The following is a 26831-nucleotide window of genomic DNA, read 5'->3' as shown; positions in this document are numbered from 1 at the left end:
GATTATGATAATAGATAAATGAATACATTTTGTTGTGTAGTTTCAGGGTAACTTACCTCTAGTTAAGTTTGATGGGACGACAGCTACCAAAACAAGAATGCAGCACTCAGAGAGTAGCATGTAGTCTAGCTCCTCAGCCTGAGCTAACCAGGTATCGTTGAGCACTGTGAGCGTGGCTCATCTGTCTTCATTCAGACCACCTCAGCTCTACTCACGCTCTTCCTCTCTGCCCATATTTGGGTTAGCCAGTAACTGTGAGGAGTCAGGCACTGGCAAGATGGTGCAGGGAGAAACATCCACCGAGCCTCAAAGTGACTCTTCAGACACAGACCTGTACACGAGGCATCTGTTCATCCTGGGAGAGGACGTTAATATATTTTTTTCCCCTCACTCTTGTTGAGGGTTAAGGACAGAGGACGTCTCACCTTGTTAAAGCCCTATGAGACAAATTTGGATCTGTGAATATGGGCTTTAAAAATTAAATTTGATTGACTGATTAATATACTAATCTCCACTACAAAACTTCAGAACATTTCAGTCCAAGTTGAAAAGTGAAACTTTTCACAATGTGTTCTGCTGAACTTGAACAAGGGCCTCAGTGATATATGTGGGTCCAGAAAATTGGATGTAATCAAAAAAAAAAAAACTATGCAAATTTGTTTTTTAAAGAATTGTCACGCCATAAATGCAAGGTAGTGTAACCAGATAAACTCAATGTATATTGGACCTGGCCTGATAGATCCTGTGGAGATCACTGCGACTGCTGCAGTCAGAAAAATCAATAAATGATCAGTAAAATGTCGTACCACCTTCTGCATGTGTGGGATGAAGAGAACAGGCAAAAATCACAAGGTTAAAAATAGTAGATCCAGGAATTGGTTAGAACCTTTTGGTATGGACAGTATAGAAGGGAACACGACACCTTTTTTGTCTTTCATGGCTTCTGCAGGGAATTGCAGGTGTCATTTTTTAACATCATTACTTAATTTGGTGGTTAATACCAGTGCTGGAGCCAGACACCATTCATCTTAATGATGAGGTTAGCCACTGTTGCTGTTATGATTGCAGCTATAACAAACAGCCAACTTGAGAATTTGCAGTGTGACATGAGGAAATGTGTAAAGGTCCTCTGAAATAGGCTACACAGTATCTCACATTCACCAAGGGACAAATATATGCCAAGCTTTCTGCAATGCTGACCTAATTACCAGAACAATGACTGTCAGTGTATAGCACCGACAGCACGGAGGCCCTATTGCTTTTCGCTTGATTATTCAAGAAAATTAATAGCATTTTTGAAGGCTTGAACACAAAGTTTGTGTGACTACTGTTGAGGAATTTATGACCATTGTCTACTATATTATGACACTATCTATATAATTCAAGTTCAAAGCATTTACTGTCATATATACAGTCCTGTAGAATGAAATTCTTTCTTTGCCTTCCAATATGAATACCCTGCTTTTAAGATATATATAAAAAATACAGAGGTAAGAAAAAACATTAAAAGTACAGCATCTGATATCTGATAATGTATATTACATAACATCAGTACACCCTTAAGAGAATATGTTATTATATATGTTATATTATATGTATATTGTTCCACCTTCTGGTCTCCTAGGTGAAGTTGCATGTTGCAGCTGAATACTCCTCACCTCACCCTCCCCTTCCAAACATGAATTTCGGTTAACTATTCCTTTAAACTCTCACAGTGCGTCCGTAAATGTAGAACATTTCCCCAAGAGTCAGATGTAGAAATGGTAAGAGCACAAAGCACCAGGCTGTGATGCACACACGCTGCACACACCGTTTGGGCCTCCATCACCTTTCATTTTGGTGAACACCATCGTTATTCCCCCTGTGACTCCATCCCAGTGTCCCAGCTTCTATGAGAATGTCAGCTGTCATGGCTGCCTCCCCACCACCACCACCACCTGCACATCCACACACACACCTCAAATGCTGGCTGCTCAGGCTGTGAGGTGCAGATAAAAGGCTGACTACAATACGAGGTGAACAGGTGGACCATTTTCACAGAGCATCAGGCGGAGGAAGAAAAGATATTCTGTCATTGAGCAGAGAGGCGGGCTCAGCCCAACCACCTCCAGACCACGGTATGCTTATCTGTCCCTCAGTGATAATGCACAGGTCTCCAGAGATTTGGCAAATGCATGGAATACGGCTGAGCCATTGCAGATAAAGAAAGCCTCTCAGTGTGGAGAGCAGAGGAGGATGGTCTGAAGATGAAATGCTAATGAATGAAAAGAAAACAATCACAAAGATGAAATGTAAACTGACATTTCCATGAACACAGGCAGGGAGACCCCGTTTATTTTTTCCACATCTCACAGGGGTAGCAACAAGCTGCAGCAGCCTCTGGACTATAACTGCTGACAGCTAGTCCCTCAACTGATATCTGACATGTTTTTCTCTGCAGATCATTGTTTGTCTGCAGGCTTAAAATCCACTAACACAATCCATAAGTTAACAGAGCAAATCTATAAACTAAATTGTGACCAAGACCCAATACAAGGGCCTGGGGTGTTTGAAATCATGAACGTTTTTACAACTCTCGTCTCATTCTTCTTTATCATGTTGGGAAACCATTTTGCTGCAGCTTCTTATTGTGCTCAGAGGAATCAGGCAACTGGACAATCAAATTTGTCAATGTACAGTGATCATTACTGGATAAACCTCCCTTCTGCACAAAGTTCAAGATGAGTTTCATTCTTCTTACAGACCTTCTTCAGCTCAGACATGCTGTTATGCCATGCCACACATGGAACATCTTACTTATCTGGTTAGAGCAGCCCCACTGAGCTGCAAAGTTCTTGTACTGAGTCTCGGGTCTATTTTCTCAATGTGCAGTGTACAGTTCACAGCAAAATAGATGATGAACATGATCTTTCACAGTTTTGTGTCAAATATGTCATAAACATACAAACAATATATAGGGTTGTTCGGTATACCGGTACTTAATTGGTACCGGGGTACTGATGCATTTAAAATGGTACTCTACAGCATTTTTATGCAAACAGAGCAGGAGTCTGGCGACAGAGAGAGATAAAGGAGAGAAAGAGAGAGAGAGATAGGAGCAGAGAGAGAATGGCAGCTGCTGCAACCATCACCACGCCAACTTGTAGATAAACCAAGTGCGTGAAGTGCTACATGGAATTACTTTGGCTTGAAAACAAATGAGCACGGTGAAGCCATTAACACCGATGCACCACTGTGCAAACGGTCTCTCTTTTTATTTGGAAAAGTACCGAAAAGTACCAAAAAGTATCGAAATACATGTTGGTACCGGTACCGATACCAAAATGTTGGTACCGTGACAAAAACTATTTGTAACATTCCTGCACCTTTTTCAAAGTAAATGCATTCTTGTGTTTCTGTTGACTGAATCCATTCATTTGTCTTAATAGGGTTTTCTTATTATGATGGAAAGACCAAATGATTGGACGATGCACGGCTTTATACTGTAGAGGCCTGGTATTTAGTTGAGTACATAAGCTCCCTTCATTCAAGGAAATACAGTTTTTAGTACAGAAACCTCACATAGCAGCACAGCTGCAGACACGCTCTCTGTGTGAGCAACAGGTGCATGTTAGACATAGCAGTCCAGCAATGCAGCATTATAATTTGCACAAACACCCAATATAGTCAAGGCTTTACAGAGACTGGGTTGAATGTTTCTCTGAGCTCAATCCACCGCATCTGGGTGCAGAACCCAAGAGAGCTGTGGAATGAGTCAGGTCTGGGCTTTGACTCTGTATTTTCAATGTTAGAAATCATTCTGTAATAGATTTACTTGTTTAGGGTAAATGTCCTGCTGCATCACCAACAAAAAAACTGATCTTCAGATGGTGAACAGCCATTCTGATTATCTCGTAAGTAGGTCGGGGCGATTTGGAAGAAAATCTTATCACAATAATCAGTCGATATCGATATCACAATATAAATCAAATCACTATTTCTTTCATTTCTGCTTCAGATGGTAAAAAAGATTAAGATTCCTCTTTATGGTCCCACACACAGCATGCAACATGCAAACATGGGGAAATTTGACCTCTGTATTTAACCCATCTGTGTGAACGGAGCACACACGGAACACACGGAACACAATGCACACAGTGACCACACACGGAACAGTAGTGGTATTACCTGTCTTTGTAGAAACATGCTTTCGAAATTCAAAATTTAAAAAATTCTAATTTGTAGATCTCCCTCACTTATTTGCGGTGCACTCTACTCTGCTTCTTGTCGGACTTTTAATTGCCAAAATATCTCCACACTACCTAAATCATCTGACCCTATTGAGCCTCTATCGAGGAAAAGTTATTTTATTATGCATTATTTTTCTTATTATCTTTATCATTTTATTGCCCACCTTTACCTGTAAGCTACAAAGATACATTTGGAAATGTATTTGCCTCTCACTTATGTCGAGCTGTCCAGGTCCAGAGGCAGCAAAGCTCCAAACCATGACAATCACTCTACTGTACTGTATACCTGGATTGATCTCATGAACTCTAACCCTTGTACAGTAATGAATCAGTTGACTAAAGCTGCTATGCCCTTTCTGCTATAGGATCCATGTTCAAACTCAAGGTCAGTGCAACACTGCAAGGATAGAACGGTAGAAAAGAGTCCGGCATCTTCTCACTATGCAGCCAGTTTGTCAAACTAACACTTCTTGGTCAAAAAACATTTGTTTGTTCATAATTATAACTTTTAGTTAATGGTTAGATGAAAATGAATAATTGCAAGGGATTGATTTTTCTTGTCACTGAATTTATCTGATTAAAATGGGTCACCCACCATACTTCCTGTCAGAATTGACTGATTATTTCACCTGATTTTACATCTTCTCTATTCTTTTTCTATTAGTTACTTACCCAATTAGGCCTAAACATCACTTGTGATATTCCACAACGCCATATTTATATATGTATGTATTTGTGTCTTTCTTTTCGACATAAATTTCAAGAAAACCAAAATTAAATATTGGGATGTCAGTTGTAAGCCAATTTAGAAAAATATCCTTAATTCACATACTATTGAATAAGGTTTTTCAAAATCACATTTGTAAATTCAGTATCTACTGTAGTTTGAATTTGATATCCTTCCTAATGCAAGCAGTGAGGGAGATCTAATTAAGATAGTTCATTAGATGAGCTTCTGAAACACATGGATCCTTATCAGCATGCACTTCATCCAACAGCAAATGAAACTAAACACTCCCTGAGGGCAAGCTGAATCTATCCCATCTATTACAGTGCTCCTGAACTCTGATGATTAGAAATGAAACTTTTACATATTTGTGTTAGTCAGCCAGTCAGCCATCAGCTATTAGTCTAAATTCCCAGTCAGCCAGGGGGGAATATAACACATGAGGGAACTCAGGAATAACTACTTCTTATGCATGTCCATAATAATCACAAGGAAGGATATATTTATTTTTAAAGCAACTTTCGACAACAAGGCAATTCAAGACATTAAAAAAAGACAGAGAATTAAAGTCATCCGCAACTCTTCGTAGATTTTAGTAAAAGAGGTGCATAATTAATCAAGATACGGCTGTGGTAGTAAATGGGGCCTTAATGCATTTTTATTCTTGTGGGATGATTAAAACCAAAACACTAATTAAATCTCTCTAAGCTGCATCAACAAATGACAAGTCTGTCATCTTCCATGTGACAAAGATATTCCAAACCCACACTCACACAATACAGATGTAGCCAGCATCCACCAGAAGGTACCTGCACCTAAACATCAGCCATAGCAGCATCTGGTTATAAAATGCATGAAGTCGTTTTGGGAGAGATATTCCAGAGGACATATTTTGTCAGATAATTTTGTTCATGTTGTGAAGAATTGAAATATGAACATGAGCTTGTAAATAGTTCACTGTCCAGTACAGGTACACGCTAGATATTGTTGCATAGCAGACATTTTTGTGTGTTTGTCATTCATTGAAATGAATGTATTTTCTAACAAAGTCGACAAAAGACACAATATAAGGAGCTATATTGACCTCAGTTAACTTCTAACATGATAAAGCAGAAATACTGAAATGATTAATGTGAAAATGCATGAAATTACTACATCTTTGCTGTTTGCACTACACCACAGAGAAATATGGAGATCGAACAATATTAAACAGAGGCCACATTTTGGAGAAAACAGAAGGCAACAAAAACCAAGCCTCATCAAACAGAGAGGAATACAAATATACCATCTAAACAACACACAGGTGGAAATACACCACAGTTATACTGGTCCATCTGCATCCAAATAACCACTGTGACCTGAAGTGATTCTTGAAAGAAATGGGATCATATATGCAGTTTGGGATGGAGGGTGCACAACATTATCATTTAACGAAATGATGAGATCCAGCATTTTCAGTTTTGAATTTTATTTCATGAAATCCATTGAACACTTGTGTACACAGTTAAGCAGCTTTGCAGACCCACCTCCCACTCCACCACCAACAACAATAAAAAGCATTGGAGGGGTGACACATACTCCTTTGCACACTATGTACAACAGTACATCATACCGTGGCTAACTTCTTTGTATTATATAATGCTATTTCATAATGATGCTATGATGATGATGCAACAGTGAATGCATTGCTACACTCTTTTTCAATCTATGGACTGTAGGCGAAAGTGATGAGAATGACATCATGTTCTGAATTCTGACTTATTATATGCTATCATTGATAGAGGAATAATTTCCTTTTAGTCCCTATTATTTGCACATACATTATGAAAAATGTATGTTTCTGACTCTATTTCTGGACCTTGACATACACCTTTGTCACATCAGCTCCAGAAGTGGATCATCATTAGAGCAACATCACATGGGATTAAAAGGTCGCATGCAGTAAGAGTGAATTACAGTTTTGACAGCAGTTGTTGATCTTGGACAAGAATATGTGAGAACGATTCTGCTAGCTACAGCATTGAGAGCAGAGAGACAGACCAGCTCATCTGACAGCCATTAATACAGGAAACATGTCTCAAGTCTTGAAGAGTTGTAGCATTTATTTATTGTGTGTCAGTTCAAACATATACTTTTAAACTCTAACTCTCTGCTCCAGTCACCAGCCATACCATCGCACATCCGCTCTCTTTCGTTACACACGCAACTCAACTATCTGCAATAATTGTGTAATAATATTCTGCCTCCAACTTCTCCAACTTATTGCATATCTTACACAGAGATGATTAATCTGTGTAATCTGCTTGTTTACTTCTTAACAGCATTTTTAAAAAACACAGCTGAAGTAACAATGTGTAAAATCACAACAGACCTCAGAAATTACAGGCGAGGGAGGGGAAAATCGCCCAACTCATCACCAAGACCACACTCCCTTCCACATGACCCCAGCCATGGACGGTTTACTCTCCACCGTGGCACTTGCTCCGGAGCGTGCTGCCGCAGCCCCCCAGCCGAAACCAAGAGGCCTGCTAACAGCTTCTTCCCTCAGCTGTCAGACTGTTGACAAAGAACGCACTGCCTCTGCGCTGACTAGCCCATACTGTCAGAATTCACTCAAGTTACAATGACAACATTTTATTTCTGGTCTCAGAATAATTGGTCTATCTTAACGGGCCCGTCTGTGCACAATGCCCAGCTAGACGCACACGGAGCGAGCGAGCCCTCCTCTACACTCGCCGAGTGGGAGCCAGGCGGCGTCCAGGGGCTCCACAGGCCGAGCCATGGTGCGCAAAGCTTACAACTTACATTCCTACGATTGAAGTAATGTATATTCTTAAAGTAACTATTTCTAAAGTATCCCTTCTGTGCCTCCGGTCACATTACAGACTTGGCTTATAGTTCAGTCTATTTTCCCCAAGTTGCCATTTAGGGATATGAGAAAGGAAGACCTGGGCTTGCAGCGCCCTTTTATGCCATTTTGAATTCTGGGAGCAATAATACTCCTCAGTAGCTCGGAAGCTACATAATAAAGGTTTATGTCTGTAGATGTAAAAGGAAAAGCTCTCTTCCCCACACTCAGAGTCATTAAGAATACAATTTAAATAAAATTTGACCACAAAGTGTCATAATAATCAAAAGATAAAGCAACCTTTAGTAACACTTCCATTAGAGTGAAGGGAATGCAGTATTAGTTCGCTATTTCATATTTAAATGTGTGACCCCTGATTTCCCAAGAATCTCTTTTCCATTCTTTTCATGCTTCACATTGTTTCCGTTTACCTTTACCTCCATTCTCCTTTAATTCAGTGTCAATACATTTTTGGTGTGCCTTTGTCATCTCCAATGCATTTTTAATCTACTAAGGCACATCACAAAGTCAAGTGTAAAAGAAAGATTAGGTGATCCCCTTAACCAAATCCTATTTTCCAAGAAAAAGTATTTCAACCTTTGCTTTAGCAGGCACTGTGGTATTTGTGATGATCAGTGATGATCTTCAGCAAGGCTGGATTCTGGCAGATCTGCCAAATAAAGACACATGAATCAAGGTGAGTAAAACCTGCTCCCTTCTGCTCTGACAATGTCTCCCCACCCTCAGGACTTCACCTTAGTCAGTCAAGGTGAGGTTGAAGGACATCCCAATCAAGACCCAGCCATGATCAGACCAATCTCCAGACTTGAAACTCATGAAGATGATGGCAAAGCTGTTTTCTCTGATGGCAACCAGACCATGGCAACCAGATGGCAACCAGACCCTGCAGGACACCATCACAGCACTGGGCAGCTCCTTCAGCGACTGATTCACTCTAAGTGTCTGAAGGAGAGGCATCGCAGGTCGTTCCTTTCTGCAACAGTAAGACTGTACAACCAGCTCTGCTCCCAGTAAAACTACATGCACCACCATTATGGACTGACCTTTATCACTTCTCAACTGTGCAATATTCACTGTGCCTTAATCATCTTTACGTGCAATATCAACGGTTCATGTGCAATACATTCACTGTGCATATTCTTACACTGCATATATTTGTTCCTGTCTTAACACTGTATATATTAGTTTAATTACATTCACATTTTTCATATATTTCATTTTTTTAAATTTATTCATGTAACTTATTACTTGCTGATGCTTTTTTGACTCTTGCTGCTGTAATACTGCAAATTTTCCAATTGTGAGACTAGTAAAGGATTATCTTATCTTATCTCATTAATCATTTCTACAGCTCAAATTGAACTCTGGGGAAAGTGATACATACATAGATTATAGTCTGACGGCTATCAGCCATCGTTGATGCATTGTCCAGTGTATCTTTGACAATTACTGGTCAGCAGGCAAGGACAGTGGGTAAGGGCAGTCAACATCCACACAAACACAACTGTAGTAGTTGTAGCTGTAGTTGTAAGAACACTCACTGACATTGTATTCCCTGGCTCTCTCCCCTTAAACATCTTCACTCTGTAATGTCTGAAACTGGTCAGTCAACATATGCAATTACCCAGTTGTCTCTAACATGCAAATCAGATCAAACCTGGGTAGGAGAGATTGTCCCTCATCAGTTTGTCATTCAAGATCTGGAAGTCTCAAAGGATTTTAGATTGGAGGTGTTTTCCATCCTAATATTCACTCCTCTGTGAAGAGTCTTAGTGCTCATTTTGACAGGATTTTTAAATTTGACAAGCAGATTTCCTCTGTTGTCAGGTGTGGCTTCTTTAAGCTGAGACTCATAACCAAGGTAAAGGCCTATCTCCCACAAAAGGCTCTAGAGAGGGTGATCCATGCCTTCATAACCTCTCGACTACTGCAATTCCCTGTATGTAGGCTTAGACCAATCTTCTATTAAGTGCCTGCTGCTTGCCTCCTTACTAGAACACCAGAGACCATATCACACCTGTGTTGCTCTCCCTCCACTGGATTCCTGTTCATCACAGGATCAATTTGAAAATCTTACTGTTCACTTTTAAATATCTTAACGGACTAGCACCGCCTTACCTAGCTGAACTCCCTGCCAGATGAGATAAGGCTTGCAAACTCAATACTGATCTTTAAATCACTGCTCAAAACCTATTCTTACAGGAAAGCATTTTTAACATTCAACTTACTTTCATTACAATAATGAGACTTATAGAGTTCATGTATGATGTTCTTGAGGTCCCTCTCCCCTCCCTTGACCCCAGGGGGGTCAACCGGTCGTGTCAGATGGCCGCCCATACTGAGTCTGGTTCTGCCAGAGGTTTCTCCCAGTTAAAGAGGTTGTTTTTCCACTCCACAGTCGCCAAAGGGCTTGCTCATTGTGGGAACTGTTGGGTTTAATATGACAGCTTCTGACTCTGTTACCTATGAGAGTAGGTATTTAGTTAAATTTAGTTTAAAACAAATAAATAAATAAAAAGAATAAAAAAGGCACAGAGGGAATGATGTCTGATCTACTGAGCGGGCCACATGGCTTTCATAGCACTGATATACAAGCCAGAAGCCAGTCAGATTTACCTTTAGCCTCTCAGCGTTATAGTGATTAATAGGCTATAGCACTTGATGACACCAATGTACAATTAAAGATATTATTTTCATTACAACAACCAGTCTTACAGAGTTCAAATGTGATGGTTAAACTGCGCCATGGCCCAAAAAATTTAACTGTATTTAATACCTTATATTATAATTTATTCTTCTTCTAGCCATGGATTTGATAATTTTTCTTGTGAAACACTTTGTAACTTTGTTTAGATAAGTGCTATACAAATACCGTTATTATTATTATTATTATTATTATTATTATTATTATTACATGTGCTATATAAATAAAATTGACATTGACATTGACATTCCATTTTGGTCTTCGGACTGCCAGCCCATATTCTCTGCCAATGCCATTGTGATGGTCACTGGTTGTTATTTTGGGAGTACAATGCCTTTAATGACCAAGCTCCATCATATCTCTTAAATTACTTTTTATGTCTTAGTTTTGTTTTTATAGTTAGAGGAGGGAGTCCAGCCCACTGCTTAACATTATCATCATATCATACCATAAATGTGGATCTTAGATCATGGATCGTAACCATGATGGTGGATTTTGAATCGTGATTAAAGTAGCACTCTTGCTGAGGGTTAATGGATCACATCATGAATTGTAGAATTGCTAAAAATTACTAAAGTAAATTTTATAAATTCTTTATCCCACAAGTATTATTATTATTATTGTTATTATTGTTATTATTGTTATTATTGTTATTATTGTTATTATTATTATATGAATTCAGTAAGCCCTTGGTGTCTGTGCATATAGACTTCTGGAGGAATCTATGACAGACATGCAAAATGTCAGAAAAAGCCTGCAGCAAAATGCATTAACATGTGACGCAAATTCTATTAAGCCCAGAGCAGATTTGAAAAGGGAAGGGAAAAAAGCTTGGTAAAGCCCATAAGGTGCAGTGTCAGAGCCAGTAATAGTCTGCGCCTGCTTCCTGAGGTGGATCCTCCAGTCCTGTATGACAGACTCCTCCAGGCAACGAGCATGTCAGTGAGTTTGCTCTTTTCAAGCTCCACTGCCCTGAGGCCCACACATTGATTTTCCTGTCTCGCTACTTATTTCAACCACTTGCACACTGCTTGCTGTTAAAGGAGAATGCATTGTGGCAAAATAGAATCAGGTGTTTTCTTTGAGCTGCAGCGATGTAGTCAGTCTATGTTGCATTGTTTACAGTATAGACACGTGTCTGCCTACATTGAAGTTTGAATGCATGTCCTCAGACAACAATTATTACCTAAGGAGGGACTTTCAAATATAAGGTGTGTGGCTTCTGCTTTAACAATGTATTATGTATATCCATAAAAGTTTTAAGACTTTCAAACCAGGAGAGAAGGGCACTGAACAAACTGTTATCGATCATGGATAACCGCTACCATCCTCTCCACCACAAGGACTGTGACAGGAAATGTTTCTGCCATAAGTGTACAACAATTAACCTCTGTCTGAGAGAGAACACTAACTGTGGATACTGTAACAATACAAAGCAGGTTGAAAAGTTCCCATTTAACATGTAAATCAACAGGTTTTGCAAGATATTACCAGTGGTGCTTTGCAAAGAAGATTTATTTGACCACACAGTTCAATAAACCCATGTATATCATTTTCAGGACTAATACCGAGTATTGTCCAGTTCTGATTGCAGAGGACAAAAAGTATTGCGGAAATATTTTTATTTGAGGAAAATCCCCTGGGAGGCAACTCCAAACTTATCAATCCATCTCCTCATTTGAGATCTCTCTGCACTTGGAGCCGGATTACAGCCCTGCTCCACTGCTGCCAGACATTCTCTTACTCTGTGTGCACCCTCTTTAGTTCATTCAGAAGTACAGAGATGAAGACACTTCACCACTGAGATGTAGAAATACTCCCTGTTCAGAGAAGAACATCAAACAAAAACAAAAATATTAAATATATTTTGAAATGTTGTGAACACCCACAGCACACTTATCATTTAAGATAAAGGCACAAAGGTCACTGTGAAAAATAATCTATTGTTTTGCCCTTATAATAGTACATTAGCACTTTATCCTGTTACAGTCATTTATTGAAACCAGAGAACAACATACCTGTATTTTGTCTTCTGGTTGTGACTGCTGAGTGAATGATTTATCTGCCACATGTTGGTATAGGTTGGGCTAAACAGAACGTTAGCCTCAAAATATCTGTATTAATCAGCAGCTGATCATATTGGTGAATAGATTTATGGTTCCTTTCCTTTGAGATGCAGTGTTTTGCTGCAGGAAGTGTATGAAGAAACTCAGACAAGGCATTGTCCTCACTGCACCACACTTTCTTCAACTTTGCAAAAATCCTCACTGAATTAAGCATTCAAATTAACCTAAACTCAGGCAGATATCTCCATGGGACCTGGCACACACAGGAACAGACCAACACCCCGTCCGTACTAGTGCTAAATATAGAACTTTTTCCATGCAATGGCAAAGTCACTTCATGGGATGCACACAAGCACAAGCACACACACTCACACGGTGGACATGCACCAACATGTTATGCAACTTTGGCACACACATGCTTTTATGTAAATGTCAAAGACAATTCAAGTTTGAAAATACCATTACCACTGCAAAACAGAGGTCTCTCCACCAACACCAAATAAAATACCAAGGCCACCAGCCTAATAACAAGCTTTTTGCCTTTAGGTGAAATAAATGCATAATGTGTGCAAGATGCTCTAATGCCATGGAACCAATACTCTAAATAAAAAGAATAAAAATTGATATAGGCGCTGCCATCTAGTGCTGTACATCATAAATCCAAACACCACCCCCTCGCTGGACGAGACTTACTGGAATCCCAAGTGAACACCAATACCTACTTCATTGAAGTACAGCCTTGGGACTGAATATAATAAGCTCCAGTCTCTTTATTTCCTGTTCCAACAAACTCAAGTCAAAAGGACTCCTACTATAGGTTATCATGGATATCAAGTGACTGAAATCACATGATTTCATGGCAGTGATGTCACAGAATTATCAATCAGAAGCTCCACATTTAGGCTTGTATTAGGCTTTTTTAAAGCCTAATACAAGTGTCCCAGATTATCAGATTCAGGCAGAATTGTCTTTTTTGCACAAAAAACCCAAGTTCTAATCTGAGTATGATATCTCCATTCTTTCTTCTGGTGTGAGTAGAAAACATCTTAACATATCGGAATAACTCACAGTATTCAAAACTGCAAAAAATGTCCCCGATTATCCAATTCACCATCCTGATTCAGCATGCCGCCCTTCTCTTCCCAGTGATAAAAGTGCTTGATCCACAAAGGGACTGACTGCAGAAATCCCTGTCACAGTTGGAGAACAGAAACATTCTTTTATTTTCAAATAAACAAAGCAAAGCAAAAAAAAAGTCCAAACTGAATGATTTCCTGAATAATGGCTGACTGCTGGCTGCCTCTCAGTCTCTCAGTACAAATGGATTCCATCCACAGCAAAGATGAAGCCATTGACAAGGACTGTAAATGAAACATGGAATTGTTTTTTTATGCAGACAGAGGTGAGAAGAGACACAGTGTGTCATGAGTGCTGTAATTGCACAGAGAATAAGACAAAATTGATTGGGATGTTGCTGATAGATTCATTCTGTGGCTCATGTTTTGGTTAAGCAATCTTTTGAAAGCAAAAGTAATGCTCTGACAAAATATTCAAATACAGAAGAAAGACTTTTCTAGACATTTCTACTGCCTTGTCTTAAAGGTGACTTCTGGCCTCAGTGTCTGTTAAATGAAGAGTTTTTAACAGCTTCTGAAATACCATTGCCAACAGTGAAATTGGCAGTCGTCCTCCAACCAGAAGGTCGGTTGCTGGAATCCTAGCCCAAGTGTCCTTGTGCAAGATGCTGAACCCCAAAAACGGCGCCTCGTAAATGTTGAATGCAATTGTAAGTCACTTTGGATAAAAGCGTCAGCTGAATGACATAAAAGGTAATGTAATGAAATCGGGAAGGAGTTTTAGATGTGTATAGCTGCCATGGCATTAAAAGAAAAACACATCATTATCACAATATAACATGAAACTTGTCATGTTACACACATTTCCCCATTGTGGGATGAATAAAGCGTTATCTTATCTTATAACATGATAACTTAAAGTTCAGTGTGTAGAAGTTTGTGACATCTAGTGGTGAAGTTGCATTTTGCAGCTGAATACACCTCACCTCAACCTCTCCTTCCAAACGTGAGAGAGAACCTGTGGTCAATTTCAGTTGTCAAAACTCAGAGGGGGTATAGTTTGTCCAGTTTGGACTACTGTAAAAAAACATGGCGGCCTCCATAGAGAGGACCCTCCTCTATGTAAATATAAAGTATTTAAATATAAAGGGCCCATTCTTGGGTAAAGTAGATGTAGATGAAACACACTGGTAAAAACATCACTAGGATTATTGTATATTCAATTCATTGCCAATATGTCCCTTCACCTAAATCTTACAGACTTAACCTTTAATGTTAAAACAAGATGTTGAGGCCTTAATGTAAGACTTAAAACATTACAGCATGACAACTCGTGTTTTAACAATAAGCAGTAGGCAATTTGTGAACCATCATCAGGGGATCTTCAGAAGTGGTACAAGTGTATGTAATTGTATTGCCTGTTGCCTACATACAACTTCTGAAGATCCCATGACCTGGATGACTGATAATCTTCACAGACTTTATCAGGGCGTGGTCATATATCCTCATTAGTATTATTTCCTGTCCAGTTCCCCTTATTGTGTGTCTGTGAGAGAGAGAGAGAGAGAGAGAGAGAGCAAGGGGAGTCAGGTGGGACTGAATGAATAAATGAATGTGTATTTTTTTATATAATATATTTTAATTGCCAATTTGTATCCTCTGCTAAAGCTAGGTGACAGGTAGGTTACACAAATACTACAATATAAAAATGTACTTACATTGTTCTTGCATGTGTACTCTGTATATACTCTGTGCATATTACATCTAACATAACGCAACACAAAAATGCAACTTATCTTCCCCCACAGAAAACAACAGTATTCATGACAGCATGAGTAGTTTACTAATTTTGAAGGTGAACGTTAAAACCATTATTTAGGATGTCAGGCACAGAAGATTTGTGGATGTGTTGAGCAGCAGCTCAGGGTTGTTGGCAGCTAGCTGGAGCTGAGGAACGGGGGGCTTTTCCTGATTGCTCCTACAAGGCTGTAGTATGTTGGTTTAAGAGCTGTGGGAGGCTGAGCTGTTTGTCTAAGCTGCGTATGATGGGAGATAAAGTCAGCCTGATCACAGAGTGCACTGTGGCCCTGCCTGCTCAATCACTGCCACACACACACACACACACACACACACACACACACACACACACACACACACACACAAAGATGTGTTGCTAAGAGATAAATCAGTTGCCAAGAGTGAGCCATAACTGAAGACCCAGCTGTATTGTGATAAAGAAAAGCCGAGGGCAAAAGGTGTTTCCACTGAACAAACAATACAAAACCATGGCAGATGGGGAACTGTAAAAGATGCAACAACAATTACAAGAACAACAACAATTATTGGTGTGTTCGCATTGACTGCTAGTCAAAGAAGCTACTAACTTTCAATGTGTTTTTTAAATTATAATGTTCCGTTTCATTTCACCTTGTCGTGTTTTCACCTCTTTGACAAAGTCTGTGTATGCTTCCTTTTTTCAGTTGTTCATTCTATCAAAACAGAAACAAAAGGGTTTTATGGAAGTGATGTCAAATTGAAGGTGAGCATCACACACAAGAGAACTTAACATTTTGTTTGTATGAAAAGTGCAACATGAACTCGGTTTGTTTGACAAAGAACTGGTGGAAGAGAGCAGAGACTAAATTCACCAGGAGAGGGGAGATTATGTGAGATGCAATCAGGTGGACAGAAAATCCCGGTGGCAGGAAACACATAAAGGGCTGTGACACAAAGTAAAAGAGGAAATAAATGATAAATGGTTTGTATTTATATGACCACTCAGAGTGCTTTACAGTACAGTTTGCAATTCACCCATTCACAAACACATTCATACAGTGCATCTATTAGCAGCACTTTTTTCTATGAGGGGAAATTCAGGGTTCAGTATCTTGCCCAAGGACACTTCGGCATTTAGATGGGGAAGACTGGGATCGAGCAGCCCCTTCTGGTTGGAGGACGACCACTCTACCCCTCAGCCACAGCCCCACTATAGAGTGGAAAACAAGAAAACATGGGATGCAGTGAAGTCATGACTTTGTGTTTACTTTTGGTTGAAGCAGTGAAAATAAACAGTGAAATCGTGGGCTCGACAGATAAACACTGATACATACTCATTGTAAAACTGCAGCTGAGAGGATAGGCAAATTCAGCTGATACGTCTGTACGTTGATCATCAAGAGTGACTCCTTTCAAAATATCTCACTTTTTACATTCTCATTTCAAATACAATGATTGTTAAAAGGTTTAGGCATACACAGATTTCAAAAGCTCCAGATGTGCCCTCAGAGCAATAGGTTTGTCTTCCCACCAAGGTACCCAACCACTTGTGTCAGCTGTAGAAACATCAGGGACAGTGCTCTGGTGTGTAGTAAAACAAACACACCAGCTGTGGAGCACAGCAGTGTCCAGCTCTCTCAGAGACAATCACAGGAAGACACTGTTCCAAACACACTGGACAGTGCATGTCTGAGTGAGTTGGTCAATGGATTATAGTTTCAGACAGCTTAGTGAAGCTTGTGTGTAAGTGTATGCTTTAAACCAGTGGTCACCAACCTTTTAAAGCACAAGATCACTTTTTAATTCCACACGTAACCCGAGATCTACCACCCCGATATCTTGCAAAAAACCTACTTAGGAGCGTCATATTTATTATTTTGGCAAATTCTATTAAAGGCTCAATGTACGAGCAGAAATATACACAAATGTAGTGATCGAAAGTTTAGCGAGACAGTTAAATGCCAATCAGGTTCACCAAATGTATCCAGAATAAACGGTACGAGAGGCTGATGATTCCAAAAGATTAACAATTTATTTAAGTCGGACAATTATTTAAAAAGACTGATCAAACAGCACAGGATCAAGTGCAAAGTATAGGGTACTGGCTTGTACGTGATATAAATAACAGTTTAAAAGGAGAGAAATTAACGGCTCAAGACCCAATTCAACAAGTTAAATCATCATGCATAAAACAAGCACAGCACACTTTAAGGATCCTAACAATGGTGTGATTCCACCAGTGGATTAGCACAGCAAGCGATATAATACAATAAAATCACAGAAGAGGGCCTCAAGTTTACGGAGCCAATAACTCACTAATATTCAAGCCATTTACACCTGGATTGCATAGTACCCGTCAGTCATATTGCACCTTGCCCACAAAACCAAGAACAAAATAAAACAAAACAAAGAAACCAGAAATAAAACAAATTAATCAGAAATAAAACTAATTCTAAACAAGGCCAAATAATCTAAATGAAATCTAAATGTGGGAAAAAACAGTGACCATAAATATTCTGCCAGAAGGCAGCCCTACAAAACAAACATGTCATTTGGTCACACAATTATTAAACAAATATATCAAAATGTTTCAAATCATTTGCAAACATAACACATCATTATGACATACCTTCAGAGCATTAAAATACAGCGGAGACCCCACCGTCCTTATTGTCTTGACGACAAATACTAAAACAGGAAAAGACAACTACACTTAATGTCACAGACACAATGGTATAAACTCCGAATAAATGTTCAGGCGCATTACTTACAGGTATTGTTCTGAGTTTGTGGGGACACGCTAACTGGAGGAGACACAGCGTGCATGTGTGGCGACACACACACACACACACACGCGGCTGTACGCTGGCCTCGCAACAAACAATTCGCGTCCACACCTGCTGCGCGCACGCTACACTACCTCACCGGACCGGCAGTGGAGAGAGAGAGAGAGAGAGAGACAGCGACTACGGCGTCCTTAAATAACCTTCGCCGACTCCCCGCATCCTATAGGCATCGCCGTCCTGTCAGGTAAATTAGAGCTGTGTTTTTATATCTAAAATAACATAAGCATAACTGGGGAAATAACACCGCTAAAAATATCCTGTTTTAACTTAAACTTTTTATTAAGGATTGACCCCATTACACAAAGAAAGGCAGTTATGCGACTTTATCCATTCAATGCACTATATAAACATTAATATCAATTAATATTTACAGCATCTTTTCAATGCACAATATTTAGCTTCAGTTTAACAATATGTTTTGCAGAGGAGCTGCTGCTGCAGCACAATGTTTTTACATATAGGCTTTGCCTTGAATATGGCCATAAATATAACTATTGTCCTGTGTATTCAAATAAATACAAGTACTATACAGTATGCAGCCGTGCATCTCCCGCTCCTGTAAATATTTCACGAAAAAAAACCTTTTTAAACAAAAGAGTGGATTTGGTCAACAGAATCATGGAGTGCTTTTATTTTGAAACACCTACAGAAAGTGTCTGTGACATAAAATTAACAGAAAAACATTAAAAATGGTGGGAGATAATTTTCTCTGTTTATTCTGCTGTTAACCACAAAGTTTGTCTGTGACACAAACATATTTACAACACTTCCTGAACCTCTTTCAAAGTAAAGCACTCCAGCGTTTCACTTCTGAATCAATTCATTTGTTCTAACTGGGCTTTGATTGTTATCAACAGACCAGAAGATGCAACAGGCAACCGTCACACAGCTGATCTGTGGCGCAACCACAGTCAGTGAGTCCAGAGTTATGGAGATTGACGGTGAAGACTGTCAAGATCGACCGGTAGATCGCGATCACCGGGTTGGTGACCACTGCTTTAAACAGATCCTTAAAATTTTAGAACAAAAAAAAACAGTTTGTATAATCAGTCGAAGCAATTTTGTAGGATGTTCTGCAGCTGAACAGCAGCAGAGTTGTCAGGAAATGTTCAGGGTGGATGCCAGGCATGTGCAGGTCACAACAACAGTTTCTATATAATTATTTTGGTTAAGCATAAGGACAGATGGTTTTGTTAAATGCAAGTCAACATCATATGAAGTCACTTTTTCTGTATTAAATCAGACCACAGTCTTTGTCTTACCTTAACCCCTAATTATCAACATATTTGTAACTTCCTTGATAATCCTTATTATGTCATTACGGAACAAACTACACTCGTTTCAAAAAATCACATTTGTTGTTATATGTTGGTTACAATTTAACCAGGGTTGGGCTGGTGGACAAAGGCAAGGACAGTCTTCATGTCCAAAAAATAAGGAAACGTTTTGCCCTCATATCAGCACACAGTATTCATGTAAGATGACACAACATGGCTGCAACTCCATTGAGCTGTGCTGTCTAAAAAGGATATTTCAGCGTAACTTATTTTGAGTTTAACTACTTTGACTAAAGGAAAAAAAAGAATTATCAATAGGTTAACCTCTCTGAAGTGATTCTATGTGAATATGCAGAGTTTTTAGATGAAGACTTTGGATTTCCGTTTCTAATTTGAGCAGGTCAAAGGACAGCACAATTGACTAAAATGCATAAGCTATCAGCTTTTAAATAAATCTTCATTCGTATGTAGATAGCTGTTACTAGAAATGACTCAAACATTCAACTCATGTGGATCTGTCAAACTTTAAACAATGTACAGTGAATGTAAGACAGAGTCTTGGCCCAGACATCCACTGTCTACACTGGAAGCCCCAAAATACTAGCCATTGCCCTCAGAGGCTAATTTGTTGGCAGATGATAGAGAATGAGCTCCGAGATTGTCTGTAGGTAAATGTTTCCTGAGCAACACAACAGAGAGAGGGAATCAGTGAGATGCTGAGGCTGGGAGGTAGTACAACAACAACCCAGAGCCATAACTCCAACACACTGTGGGGACTTGACATTTACTCCTAAGGGCCCCAGCACCAAGGGAAAAAACCTGTTGTTTCCCACCCCTGCTTGTTATGTTTATGACTTTAATGGCTTTTGTAGTCTTCGTTGGAGATGGAGAGAGAGCTGTGCTAAAAAAAGCAAAACACAGCAGATCTGTCATTTGGCCTCCTTTGGAGTATTATAGATCTATAATAGAACCAGCTTGGCCTGTCCACTACTCATCTACATCTTGAGTGACAACTGATCAAAAGTTGAAGAAATTCCCTCAAGGCGGTCTGGAGATATCACAAGAGGCCAAAAACATGTTTTGTTAGGCCACCATGACCTTGACCTTTGACCACAAAAATCTCAAAAATCAATCTGCCAGTGTAAGTGAACATTTGTGCCAATTTGAAAGAGTTCCTTTGAGGTGTCACATTCAAAATGAAAAAAACTATATGTTTTTAGTGATTACAGTGACCTTAATGAGATAGTTCACCAAAAAATGAAAATTCACTCATTATCTACTCACCACAATGCCGATGTAGGGGGGGGGGGGGGGGGGGGGGGGTTAAGTGCTTGAGTCCATAAAACACTTTTGGAGTCTCAGGGGTATACAGTGTTGCATGCACACCATGGTGGTGTATCCTAATTTTGGTGGCTGCTGATTGTGGACTATATGATTACAAGACTGCTTGATATACAATATGTCTACTCAGATACTCTACCATTACTGACAATAATTCCTCAATTCATTTACCTTCCATCATGCTACAAACTGTTTACTCTAACCAATGCTGTAATTACTCTTATGTCTCTGACGTTTTCCATTACACGTGGCATCTATTGCACTTCTGTCCATCCTGGGAGAGGGATCCCTCACATGTGGCTCTCTCTGAGGTTTCTACGTTCTCTTTCCCTCGTTAAAAGTTTTTTCAGTAGTTTTTCCTTACTCTTGTTGAGGGTTAAGGACAGAGGGTGTCACACCTTGTTAAAGCCCTATGAGACAAACTGTGATTTGTGAATATGGGCTATACAAATAAAATCTGATTGATTGATTGAAAAACGTGTTTACTATGACCTTTGTGAACCACGGTGCCTCCAGCACAGAGGCATACAAATTAGATTAAACACATTCAACAATGTTAAAGATGAAATTGACGGACAGTCTCCTTATTAATGCTATTTTTCAAAATTTCTTGGATACTGATAATGTCGTTGTCATTTTTAATTTTGTGAGATCATTTGGTGAGAATTCAGTCACAGGATATGTCAGAGCACTGGGCCTCTCACACATTTGCAGCTGACTGGAACTGACTGTCACTTATATTATCCTGACTGCAGCCACGTCAGCTTTTTGGTTTTTTCCTCTTTGTAGTGATGCTTGACTCTAATTGATTTCTCTGAAGTGTGAGTGACACCTGTCCACCTAATCAATCAATCATCGTCAACTGAATGTAATATGTGGCGTCATCAAAATGTTCTGAGACTGTTCCTGTTATGAATAAATGAAGCACAATACTGTAATGCACATGCAGCAGGTGCAGTAATAACTGTTATGACCCAGTGTTTAAGTATTACATCATATGTTTAACATCTGAGTGGTCTGTGTTTATATAGCACATTTCTAGTATTGAAGACCAATCAAAGCATCAATATTTAAATTTTGTATGTAGGGCTGGGTGATTAAACAATAAAGATAATTACCACAAAATAACATTTCCTTGATAGAAATAAGACATGATCGATACCATGAACTCATTCCATCCATGTTTTGACAGACAACACAAACAGCCAATGATAATGAGAGCCGCATGAACCAATCATGGTAAGGTTGACGCACATGGCACAGAGCACAGAGCACAGGAGTAGCAGCCGGCAGCAGCACACATGCTAATGTTTGGTCTACTGCAGCCGTGCACACCAGTACGCCAGGAGTTAAAAGAGAAAATGTTAAGAAAACTTGAGCGACAGCGTAAACCGGAGAAGACATGACAACGAACACAGCCCAAGGCTCAAAAGACAAGGACATTGTTGAAATGAAGAGTCAGAGGAATTTAGTAGTGTGGACATATTTGGATTATTTATAGTGTGACAGGTAATACAACTAATCACTTTCAGTAGCAGTAGCTCAGTCCATAGAGATTTGCATTGGGAAGCAGAGGGTGGCCAGTTCAAGTCCAGCATGGACTAAAAAATATGGAAGGTGGACTGGTAGCTGGAGAGGTGCCAGTTCACTTCCTGGGCACTGCTGAGGTGCCCTTGAGCACCACAATTTTTTTCCATAACGCCCAGCCCTACTTGTAGGTGTTTATACTCGATTTCTCCAGCATTGTCCAGTTGGCAGGCACAGGAGGAGGTGTGTCTACAGATATGACTTAGATACCAAATAGCAGCTTTCACAATGAAAGAGCACACAGAAGATGTCTGGGGGTGCACACTGTGAATTTTCGTCAGTACTTCAAAGGGTTCTACTGCCCTCTTATTATTACTACGTCTTACACATCAGCTCTGCTACAGATACGCCTGGTGTCGACAGTACTCCAGAGTTTCAGAATTAGAAGTTTGGATATGCTGCAGTCCCTGTTTCAGTTCAAAGAACTCTGGGGCAGCAATCTGGACAGGCGGAAACTGACATTTTTGCAAACTGTGACAAAGACACTGGTATCGGCTATCAGCTGTTGTAACGTTAATACCTGCATTTTACAGTCATACAACTGCTTACATGTATTGGAGACGGGATCTACAACAATTCTACGACTAACAACCAAATGCTTCCTGTTTACACTGGCACGCGCATGCCCAGTGTATTTGAGCAGCCATGTGATTTGCATTTCAGGCGTGTTGGTGTGGAAAAAGATCATTTTAGACTGAAAACGCCATTTACAAATGAAAATGTATTAGTATGGATGTAGCCTGAAAGAGAACATTCAGTGTCCACAACCTGGACAGTAGAGCAATCACAATTGGGCCCCTATGTGATAGATTTTATACATACTAAACTGCCGCAACATGATTGGTAGAACGTCATGACGCAGATGTGGAGATGTTCCTGATAAATTAAAATGTGCTTCACATTTGACTAGTTTAAAACAATGAGAATGAAAACAAGTGGCTGTACGGCGTATGAATCTTAATACATGGCGTACACTAATGATTAAAGTGAAACAAACAGCCTGGGGAATTCATTCAAATCCCATCTAGAATAGTGACAGCTGAGACAACAGTTCCTCTGCAGGGTTTCACACTGTCCTTGAAAGAATCCCACTGCACAGCTGGGCTTGGAGCACTCACAATTTTGTGACTCATTGGACTCAGTCGTGTGGCTCAGCAGTCTATTAGTAGATAGTAAAACTATGAAACACTAAATGCAAATGTGAATCTTCAGACCTCAAACACTGCTTCTCTAAGAGGCACCCAGGAGTTAAACCAGGCGAAGAATGGGGGATGTACTCAGAGGATTCCTCATGTTTAAAAATAACTAAGGTCTGCTTCTGCGTCCTAATCTGCACCAAAGAGAGAAACCAAAGAATTTACTTTGTTTGGGTTTCCAACGTGGGGGAGACAATAAGTTCAGGACTCTGCATGTTATTATCATTGCAGCAAATAAAATATTTTGATGAAATCTAATTATATTTGATTATATAAAAAGATTTAAATACAGAACTCCTCTTCTTTAACTATGACCAAGATAAAAACTAAAAGGAACATTGGACAGTTGAAAAATCAACCTTTCTGTTCTCTGGTGGACAACGCAAACATATAATGATATGTCTTTGTACTTCAGTGTCTTGTTTAAGCGAACATATTTATATTCACTGACACAGGTATAATCTGAATAACCGCTGATATGACAAATGCCTTTCAAGAATTATACAGGAAACAATTATTTGTTCGCTTCAAATTTGATTTGTTAACTAGAAATACTGCACACTAGTTCTATATCTCTGCCAAACAAATATTGCAAAAATCCCCTTGTTGCAGGCTTCAGATATCACATTCAAGAAGATATGCTCTTTGACCTTAAGTTAATTCATTAGTCCAAGTGACTATGTGTGCCAAATTTGATAGCCCACCATTTACTTGTATTGGATTTGGTTTACACCTGAAAAGTGTTTTGTAGACTCAACCACGAGTGAATTTTCATTTTTGGGTGAACTATCCCTCTAACCTTTTGCCGAAAAAAATCGTATAGGTTCATCCTTAAAGGGACCGAAATTGAATATAAATTAATCCTAGCAATGTTCTCACTGGTGTGTTTTATCTAAATTGTACAAATTGTTGTTTCTTTAGCTTAGAATTGCCCCTTTATATTTAAATACTTTATATTTACTCTCTACAGAGGCCGCTGCAACATGCAAATTCACCACAAGACTGGAACATACCAACAGATGGACAAACCCGGAAACCATTACGCCTCCAGCCACTGGATGTAGCAAGCGCGGGAACAAGAAAACACAACTGACATAAATAGGCAGAATCAGTAACCATTCTCATGTTTGTTAATGAACTGTATTTATGTCTTAAATAACATTCCCCCATTCACACAGCTCTTCTCTATTTCACAGCCACCAGGGTCAATTTAAGGTCAACTACAGTTTTACAGTCTAAATAATCAAATTACATTTCTAAATATATATCTATCTAAGGACACATCATTACCTTGCAAGAAGACTGCTTCATAAGGTCATTGACATTTGGACGCATGAAGGCCACCTTAGCTCTATCAATGCTTTAGAAGAGAGGGGTTGAGGCAGGGGAGGCTATTTCACATAGCCATAAAAAAACATAAAATGAGACCTATTTCCCCATATCTATTGCCCAAGGGCCTGCTGGGGGCGTTCCTATCACATAACTGTAATCACATGATGAGCATGATTTCAACTCAGTTTCAACTCATTTGTACATTCATTCAGAAACAGATTTCAAAGAACCAAATGACCTGGATGGGAATAATATCAGCTACTGGACAACAGACAATGCAAAAATCACCCATGTGATGTGTGCGTGTTAGTGTGTATGCAAAATAATTTAACACTAGGACAGTTTTGAACTTAACTTGGTGTGGATATTTCTCTGGAAGATTGACTTTTGGAGCTTGTCAAAGGTCAACACATATATGTCCCGGATAAGGAAGTTACAAGGACGTCAAATATGTCAGGCAGTGAATGGCTGCTGTTTGTTGGGACACAGAGACAGAGCAAAAATTGAAGTTTTTTAGAAGTGCTCTTACGGGGCCTGGCAGAGTGAACTAGCCTGCCGCTGCAATTCTCTCTCTCCCCTTGTCATTCTCCCTCTTGCTCTGCCAGTAATCCCTGCTCGAGAAAAAGTGCCTCTAAATTTAGCATCAGATTTATCATGCGGCAGGAAAACCTGCAGCAAACTAGACAGCCAGCCAGAGAGAGAGTGAGTGAGCATATACGAGACAGGGAGAGAGGGAGCGTGGCAGGGATAGCTGACAGACAGAGTCTGTCACATGTCTCATTCAGGAGCAATCAGACACCTCAGCTCTGACTGCAGCCAGACTGCTTAAACCAGAAAACCGCAGGGAAGATTTGTACTGAGGAAAGAAGCCACCAGGGGGCATTTTAGCATTTCTGCTAATTTATTTCAAATAACTTGTGTGGATCCTGAACTACTTATAATGTAAGCAATATTGTGAATATCTTTTCACTGATTGTAAGTACCCCACCTCACTCACACACCCACACAATGCACAAACACTGTGCACAAACAGCATACCATTAAGCCGATGATGGAACACATGCTTGCTAAGAAATCTCACAAGTCTAGACCAGTGGTTCTCAAACGTTTTGCACTATGCACCACCTCAAAAAATATTTGTCTCTCCAAGTACCACAGTTATGACCAACATTTAAGGTTCATTGTGTAAAATGTAGGGGATTTTTGGCAGGAATTGAATATAAAATAATCCTAGTGATGATTTCACTGGTGTGTTTCATCTAAAGTGTATGAATTGCCCTCTATATTATCCCTGTAAAAGAAAATGAATTATTTACTGTGGATATCCAAGAGGGAATACCTGGCAAGGATCAGATTAGGATAGAAAGTATTAGTGTAGTAGTGTGTTTATTGAATATACATTTAACAGTTTATTATCATTGCTCGTATTTAGTTATTTTGTAAAAGACCATGGTAATAAGTAAAAAATGTAGAGAAGAAGTTGTTTGTGCATGATGAGTTCATGCACCATCGAGAATGCCTGAGAACTTTGTTTCACCAGAGCGAGCACCCTCGCCATTATTCTCTCTCTCACACGCTCTCGCTCTCTCTGTATATATATTATATACACTTGAAAGCATCTTGTCAATTTGAGCGAACCAATCTGAGTCAGCTAGACATGTTCTAAGACAAGTCATCAGTCGAAACTGTGTCTGTTTTGTGTCTCAGAAAGTGGAAAATATTTATAAATATTAGTAGCAGGATTAGCTGTGATTACAGCCTGATCTTGTGTCACTGAAAGAAAGCTCCTGAAATGAAGAACACAC

At 39.5% G+C, this 26831-nt stretch overlaps 1 protein-coding gene and 1 long non-coding RNA gene across 4 annotated transcripts in view; both read right to left on the bottom strand.

The window, feature by feature from the left end:
- The window catches only part of LOC109630001 (RNA-binding protein Musashi homolog 2-like), a 90231-nt gene that overhangs the window by 52699 nt on the left and 10701 nt on the right, over positions 1 to 26831 (bottom strand). The window lies entirely within an intron of this gene.
- On the bottom strand, positions 17461 to 20884 carry LOC138412025 (uncharacterized). The gene is made up of 3 exons (XR_011244543.1): positions 18219 to 20884; positions 18077 to 18135; positions 17461 to 17979 (listed from the first exon to the last, which is right to left on the bottom strand). It is a non-coding gene; the product is annotated as an uncharacterized lncRNA (long non-coding RNA).

Source organism: Paralichthys olivaceus, chromosome 11, assembly GCF_024713975.1.
Source record: "Paralichthys olivaceus isolate ysfri-2021 chromosome 11, ASM2471397v2, whole genome shotgun sequence".
In the NCBI taxonomy this organism is placed as follows: Eukaryota; Metazoa; Chordata; class Actinopteri; order Pleuronectiformes; family Paralichthyidae; genus Paralichthys; species Paralichthys olivaceus.
Note: the sequence above shows the minus strand (reverse complement) of the source record. Positions and strands in the feature narration are given on the sequence as shown.